A 9,046-nucleotide genomic window follows, 5' to 3' on the forward strand; every position below is an offset into this window, starting at 1 on the left:
CCGCTGAACAGGCAGCATTAAAATCTACCTTTTTTTAGTAGTTTTAGTGTATGGCCCATATTTGAACAGGCTTATGTGATTACTTGAAATGTTGTGTAATCATAAAGAATTGCAATTATAAATTATAAAGACTGTAATACAATGGATTGGAGAAAAAAAGTTCTATCTATAAAGTGATTCTCTCTTTTTTGACGGTCTACAGATATGATTGTCCTAAAGAATGCCTCTGCCAATTGTTCGCTGATTCCTGGAAATGCACCTAAATCTAATCTAATGCAATGATAATGCCGTGATATGATTTATATCAGAGTTCATGTATTTGTAAACAAGCCAATAAAGGTTTGTGAAACAGATTTTTAATAAAGAAAATGCCACTTTAAACTTCCCTAAAACTCATATGAAAAGCTGGCAAACCACTTTGATCCTGAGGTTCCAAATTGACAAATTTTCGACATTAATAATGGAATTTGAAATGGCCCAGTTCATTACTATCCATTAAATTCACATCAGCTTCCTTTACCTGGAAGACAAGGATACCCAAGACACTAACATTGCACAACCAAAAATCAATCCAGTTTACCAGCACTTCATAGAATGAAAGAAAAGATCGATCCAGTTTATCAACACTTAATACACTGGGAGAGCAGATCAATCCAGTTTACCAGAATTTCATAGATTGGAAGAGCAAATTAATCCAGTTTACCAGCACTAGATCGGCTGAGAAATTGGATCAATTCAGTTTGCCAACAATTCATTGACTGGGAACATAAAGCAATATTGGTCATCAACACCACATGGACTGGGAACATAAAGTGATCAAAGTCATCAATATCTCAAAGACAGTTGGTGACAGTCACTAGCTCTCTAAGCTGCATAAGGAGATGTGATGAGCTTTGTCAGTTTTCCTTGCACCAAAATGGAACACTCTCCTGTCTGTTTAAAGCGGAGTCTGAAAATCTAAAGCAATAGCATAAAGTGCTTAAGATTCACAGCACGTCTGACACAACCTGTAAAGAAGGAACAGAAAAGTAAGAGATAAAAAAATTTTTAGATTACAGTTCTGATGATGGGTTATAACCAAAACATTAATCTATCTTTTTACAGTTTTTGAAGGTCCTGCTGTGTATTTCCTGCATTTTGTGTGAAAGATCCAACACAGGTCTAATATTTTACAGCCATACCTCTGTCGGGCTTCCAAAAGAGGTCAAACTCTAGAATTTGACAGTTTTAAAGAGCTCTCTCCTGCTGGGCAGACAGTTTGCAAATGTTTAGTCTGGGATATTTATTACCTGGCACCCTTAAATATGACAGCTGATACTTCACCTGTCCATTTTTCGTAGAATTTTGTAATTTATGCTTGAAAATTCCAATGAGAGCTCTGTTGTATGACTGTTTCTTTTCACATTGAATGAGCATGACAGTACATCTTCAGCATTGAACTGTACACTGTATGGCCACTGGACCTGCGCTTTGCGCCAAGTCACATATTTCTGTTGGGACATTATTGGACTAATCCTTAACACACTTGCAGGACATTATTTTGTCAACTATTTCAGCAGATTTGTTAACCTGTTTAAAATAAACAGGTCAATAATAACCTGTGTTAAGTATAAATGCATTAAACATTGATCTGCTACTACCACAAGTAGAAATGTGTTAACTATACTCCCCTACTCCGCTAAACATATTTAATCAATTAAATCAGCAAGATTGTGCTTTAACCACAGTAGAATCATTTACATCAGTCTTTGGGAACATATAAAAAAATTATAATCAGAGGTGTTCAATACAGAAGATGCATTACATGATTTCTCAATTAGTGATGGATGCAAAATGTAAGGAATTGTGTGGTTACTATGATCAATGCCACATGCCATAAAATATATAAAACTGCTTGGGATATATTTTTATCTTTGCCACCTGGGCACTGAATATCGTTGAGTGGAGTGCAGAAATGAAAATCTGGAAGGGAGCACTTCACACCCCTTACAGAAGCCAACTGGTTTTTCATCCCCTCATTTTAATGGAAAGAAAGTCAGGCGAATCCTGTTACTGCTGTGTGATCCTCCCAACCATTTTTGCTTTCTGTCCAGGTAATGTTTAATGTCCAGGCTATCAAGACAAAAAGCAAAATAAAAGCATCGAGGGTGAATGAAGGAGGGAAAGAAAATACTTTTACTTATATAGATTCTTATCCCATCTGCAGGATGTCCGACTTCACACGTATGGATTACTATTGAAGTGCAGTAACTGTTGTTATGTAGACAACCAAGGCAACCAATTAATGCACACAAAGGTCCCACAAGCAACAAATGAATGAATGATCAGATAATTTGTTTTTGATGGTGTTGTTTGAGAGAACTTTGATGGGCAGCACATCAGAAGATTTTCAATGCTCTTCTTTGATTGGTGCCATGACAACTTTTACATGCACTTGTGCTGACAGCTGGGGATTCAGGTTAACATCTCATTTGAAAACCATCACCTCCAACAATGCAGCAATCCCTCAGTAATGCACTGAAAGCACAGTCTGGATTATGTGCTCACATCCTTATGGGCACTTGAACACACAATCTTCTTGACTCAGAGGCAAAGGTGCAGCAACTGAGTACAAGACATGCAAAAGCAAACTGGCCAGTGAGTTGTTTTGGAAAAAGTCCAGTAAGAGTTGTGAAAAATGCATTGATCAGGAAGCAAGAAAAACAACAGTGAAGAAGAAGACACCATCAGTAATGTGAGAGGTAGAAAGAATGGAACAATACAGCATACTTTGAGTAACATGGCAAGGTAACAGTCCCATTTACTGAGTAGACGACCCAAAGTATGGCCTGCCAACCTGTTCCTTATTTATTGCTCACACATACCAAACCCACACTCAAAAGTCCAGTTCTTTCATTGTATCACATGCCTACTCATATCTCAGCAGGGCAGACCTTCAAGATTCAATATACAACTGAAAGCTTTTCAAGGCTTCATACGTCAAGACATTGCACCGAACCTTCCAGTGAAAATTTTTGGCAGTCAGGACCATTTTCGGGTCCTGACCTCATTCGTAGCAGAAGTGCGCCTCCCAGCGTAATTTTACGAGAGGCAGACAATTAAGAAGCCTCCTCTGGGATCGCCACAATTAAGGATGGCAAACAGTTTATGAAAGTGAGAGGGCGAGTCAGCGCATGAGACTGCAAGGCCTCTGGCAGCCTTCACCGTGAATGCAGTGAGTGCTGCTGATGTGCATGGGACGTGAGAGGCCTGGACAAAATGGAGGAGTGAAACGGTTGAAGGCAACAGCGCTATTTCCTCACAACTGGCACGATTCCTTACTGCAGTCTCCAGGAGATTGGAAGGAAATTGCAAGCCTCTGCCTGCGGAGGACCTCAGGCTTGCTGATTTGCATCTTAAGGTGGTAGATTTAATTTATTTGTCATGGCACTCCGACCTCCCGCTCTGCACACACCACCTTTTACCTGACAACTTGCAGACACAGAGATGCTAGTAAAATCTCATTTACACTGGAAAATTGCTGCTAATTACTCTTATGTTCTTATTAAAAACAGAATAGTACAGGAAAATGGAGTTGAAGTAGAAGATCAGCCAAGATCTCATTGAATGACGGAGCAGGGTCAAGTGGCCTACTCCTGCTCCTAATTCGTATGTTCAGGATGTCCCAAAGCACTTCACAGCCAATGAAGTACTTTTGAAGTGTAGTTAGTCACTGTTGTAATGTAGGGAAATGCTAAAGGTTCTTTTTGTCTGCCCTCTTTCTTCATGTGTATCTATTACAGTGAAGCTTGTCACCTACAGTGTGCTTCCTGGTAATCAGAGAGCAATGGAATGCTTTTGCCAAGCCTGATAAAAAAAATTCAAGCGTCCACAAATTGACCCAAATTACTTATTTGGAACCCTAAAAGTACTGGGATTTTCTTTAAACCCATTCAAAGTATGCTTACATAGCTAACAGCACACCCATGGTTACAATTTTGAGCTCTTAATGGGACTCTTGCTGACAAATAGAGAGACCCTCCAATGGTCACACTGCCATCGAGACACATCAGAAAATCTATCCAGTTGTTTTAACGTTATTTTGAAGTAGTAACCAAATTTTCATCTCTTTTTCCAAAAGGACAGGGATACAGAAATGATTACAAAGTATTAGAGTTTTTACAACACAGTAACAGGCCAGTCACAGAATCACAGAATAATACAGCGCAGAAGAGGCCCTTCGGCCCATCGAGTCTGCACCGATGCATTAAAGACACCTGACCTGTCTACCTAATCCCATTTGCCAGCACTTGGCCCATAGCCTTGAATGTTATGACGTGCCAAGTGCTCATCCAGGTACTTTTTAAAGGATGTGAGGCAACCCACCTCTACCACCCTCCCAGGCAGTGCATTCCAGACTGTCACCACCCTCTAGGTAAAAAAGTTCTTCCTCAAATCCCCCTTAAACCTCCCGCCCCTCACCTTAAACTTGTGTCCCCTAGTAACTGACCCTTCAACTAAGGGGAACAGCTGCTCCCTATCCACCCTGTCCATGCCCCTCATAATCTTGTTCACCTCGATCAGGTCACCCCTCAGTCTTCTCTGCTCCAGCGAAAACAACCCAAGCCTATCCAACCTCTCTTCATAGCTTAAATGTTCCATCCCAGGCACCATCCTGGTGAATTGCCTCTGCACTCCCTCCAGTGCAATCACATCCTTCCTATAATGTGGCGACCAGAATTGCACACAGTACTCCAGCTGTGGCCTTACCAAGGTTCTATACAACTCCAACATGACCTCCCTGCTTTTGCAATCTATGCCTCGATTGATAAAGGCAAGTGTCCCATCTGCCTTTTTCACCACCCTATTAACCTGCCTTCAGGGATCTGTGGACAAACACGCCAAGGTCCCTTTGTTCCTCGGAACAGTCGGCCCAACAGGTCCTTTGAACATAAGAACATAAGAAATAGGAGCAGGAGTCAGCCTGACCCACCATTCATTAAGATCATGGCTGATCTCTTCCAGGCCTCAACTTCTCTTTCGGGCCTGTTCCGCATAACCCTCAGCTCCCCGAGTTTTCAAAAATCTATCTGCCTCCTCCTTAAATACATTTAGTGACCTAGCCTCCACAACTCTCTGAGGTAGAGAATTCCAGAGATTCACCACCCTCTGAGAGAAGAAATTCCTTCACATCTCAGTTTTAAATGTGTGACCCCATATTCTGTAACTATGTCCCCTAGTTCAAGATTCCGCCACCAGTGGAAACATTTTCTCAGTATCTACCCTGTCAAGTCCCCTTAGAATCTTATATGTTTCAATAAGATCACCTCTCATTCTTCTAAACTCTAATGAATAAAGGCCTAACCTGTTTAGCCGTTCTTTATAAGGCAACCCCTTCATCCCAGGAATCAGCCGAGTGAACCTTTTCTGTACTTCCTCCAATGCGAGTATATCCTTCCTTAAATACGGGGACCAAAACTGTACACAGTACTCCAGGTGTGGCCTCACCAACACCCTGTACAGTTGTAATAAGACTTCCCTATTTTTAAACTCTAACCCCCAAGCAATAAAGACCAAAATTCCATGTATCTTCCTAATTACTTGCTGCACCTGCATACCAACCTTTTGTTTTTCATGTACAAGAACACCCAGATCCCTCTGTACTGTAGTATTTTGTAGTCTTTCTCCATCTACATAATAATCTGCCTTTTTATTCTTCCTACCAAAGTGGATGACCTCACACTTGCCCACATTGAAGTCCATCTGCCAAGTTTTTGCCCACTCACTTAACCTATCTATATCCCTTTGCAGATTCTTTCTGTCCTCATCACAACATGCCTTCCGACCTATTTTTGTATCATCAGCAAATTTGGATACACTACACTCTGTCCCTTCCTTCAAGTCAATAACATAGATAGTAAATAATTGAGGCCCTAGGACTGATCCTTGTGGCACCCCACTAGTTACAGCTCTCCAACCTGAAAAAGACCCATTAATCCCGACTCTCTGCCTTCTGTGTGTTAGCCAATCCTCAATCCCTGCCAACACATTACCCCCAATACCCTGAGCTCTTATTTTGTGCAATAACCTTTTATATGGCACCTTATAGAAAGCTGGTGTTTATGCTTCAAATTGGCCTCCTCCCACCCTTCTTCATCCAACTCTACCAACATATCCTTCTATTCCTTTCTCCCTCATGTGCTTATCTAGCTTTCCCTTAAATGCATCTATTCTATTGGCCTCAACCACTCCTTGTGGTAGCGAGTTCTACATGCTAACCACTTCCTGGGTAAAGAAGTTTCTTCTGAATTCCTTAATGGATTTATTAGTGATGGTCTTGTACTTATGGCCTCTAATTCTGGTCTCGCCCACAAGTGGAAACATCTTTTCCATGTCGACCTCATCAAACCCTTTCATAAATTTAAAGTCCTCTATCAGGTCAGCCTTCAGCCTTCTCTTTTCTAGAGAAAGGAGCCCCAGCTTGTTCAATCCTTCCAGTTCAGGCATGATTCTAGCAAATCCTTTTTGCAACTTCTCCCGTGCCTTTATATCCTTTTTTTAAATTTGGAGACTAGAACTGCAAGTATGGTCTAACCAGGATTCTATACAAGTTCAACACAACTTCTCTGCTTTTTAGTACTAGTCTTCCAGAAATGAATCCCATGATGAACAATTACTTCTTATGTAGAAGCAATGTTCTGAAGAGTTGCCAGTATGAGTAAAGTTGTGGCAGGTTAGTAGATTTGTCTTTCATCTCTGTGTCCTAGATTTAAAGCCAGTTCACACTAATTTGATGAAAGTTTCTTCCGACTACTCCTCTAATGACCCTATATAAAATTAATTTTAGGTAGTCTTAACCCAGTTCCGAACAAGCAGGTGCTCACTGTGTAGACCTATTTCATGAAAAGTCACAATCTCATTCAGCAAGGATACAGGATTCATGGTGTCAGTTATGGAAAATTGGAGCAGCTGGTACTTTTCTGAGGTTGGGATTATAGTTGGGTAAAACACATTTTACATGGAGCTTTACATTACATTAAACCAGACTGCAACTGGACAGGTTGCTGCTGATACCAGGTATCTAAAATGAAAAATTTCCAAAAACTAACTTCAATGCGCACAAAAGGAAATCTCAAAATGTTAATTTTTAAAAATTGGCATCATATGGACTGGTGTCTCTGGACTTGTGAAGGCAAATTGTTTAACAGCAGTTGAATTGAAGGTTTCAAGTTATGGTTTACAGTTTTCACTCAGTCCTTTGCTTCTCCAACATACCATAGTAAACAGGAGGTCACAATTTACATCAGCAGCTCAATCGTCAGTGCAATATTTAGTCTTGGTGCATTGAAGCCGCACCTCAATCAGACAGGAATTCAACATTTGATTCTGCACGTAGTTTCAATTTTGGTGGTTTTGTTTAATTTTAAAAAATACTGCTCTCTTTTCAAATATTTGTTAAACATCTAGAATTGGCGGCATAGTGTGTTTCATAATAGATTATTTCTTGTGGACTGTAAATATAGTGGCATTCCACGGAAATTTGGTCTGTGTTTTTGTTAGTTGTGATTAAAAAGTTTTAAAATATTTTGGATATGATTTCTCTCTTTAATGTATATGCATTATATTATCGCTTAGGGCCCGAAATTCCAGGGTTCGGCTCAGCTAGTGAAAATGCAGTGGAGTGGAATATCTACCTGCACTACTACCAGGCTGATGGCCCAACCCACTGATCGGTAAGCATATATACTTGGGCAGTTATTCTTCATGATGGGGATTGCTACAAGAAGGATATATTGATATGACTGCAACTGCTTTCAAGGATTGTGAGGACTAGTCTGGAAGAGAAGAAACACATTCTGAGATGTGAAAAAGACAACATGTAGGCCACTATCCTGTCAACATTCGTAATAGTACTAACACAGGAAAACACAGAAGAGGCTGAATTTTTTTCGAATGCATTAAGCAAGAAGGATGTTGTGTTTCAACTGGGAGGTCAAAGGGACCAACACCCTGCCTTCCTCAGAGTGTTGGGATAAGACCCAGTTGGAAAAGGACCATGAGGATAGGGTTGTATTTTGGAGGGACTGACTAGAATATTCGCAGCACACAAGTGCCAGACAATGACCATCTCCAACAAAAGAGAATCTAAGCATCACCCTAGAAATTCAATTGCATTACCATAGCTGAACCCCCAACATCAACATCCTGGGGTTACTATTGATGAGAAACTTAACTGGACTAGCCACATAAATACTGCAGTTACAATAGCAAATCAGAGGCTGTGATTCTGCAGTGAGTAACTTACCTCTTGACTCCTCAAAGCCTGTCCACCATCTACAAGGCACAAGTTCAGAGTGTGGTGGAATACTCTCCACTTGCCTGGATGGGTGCAGCTCCAACAGCACTCAAGAAGCTTGACACCAAGCAGCCTGCTTGATTGGCACCCCATCAACTACATTAAACATTTACTCTCTCCACTGCCGGTGCACAGTGGCAGCAGTGTGTACCATCTACATTCTAACAAGATGCACTGCTCACTTGCCAACTTCAACAGCGCCTTCCAAACCTCTACCACCTAGAAGAACAAGGGCAGCAAATGCATGCGAACACCACTACCTGCTAGTTCCCATCCAAGCCACACACCATCCTGACTTGCAACTATATCACCGTTCTTTCACTGTCGCTGGCTCAAAATCCTGGAACTCCCTATCTAACAGCACTTGAGTGTACTTACAGCACTGAAGGTGTGCTTACACCATAGGGACTTCAGCGGTTAAGGAAGGCAGCTCACCACCACCTTCTCAAAGGAAATTAGGGATGGGCATCAATGCCAGCAATGCTCACAACCATTGAACAAGTAAAACAAAGAGTAATAATGAACTGAGCATTGCTGGAACTGGCAGGGGAGAAAGGTCATGTAATGCTTGCAGCCAGCTTGATTTATAATCACTGATTGGAAATACTGCGGATAGTTTTACAGCACAGCAATAGTTTATGAACAAACCTCAGTGTGTGCCATTCATACCAAGAATGCACTATGCAATCTGAATGGATTTTCAGAAAATAT

This window comes from Heterodontus francisci, chromosome 10 (assembly GCF_036365525.1).
Source record: "Heterodontus francisci isolate sHetFra1 chromosome 10, sHetFra1.hap1, whole genome shotgun sequence".
NCBI classification, from domain to species: domain Eukaryota; kingdom Metazoa; phylum Chordata; class Chondrichthyes; order Heterodontiformes; family Heterodontidae; genus Heterodontus; species Heterodontus francisci.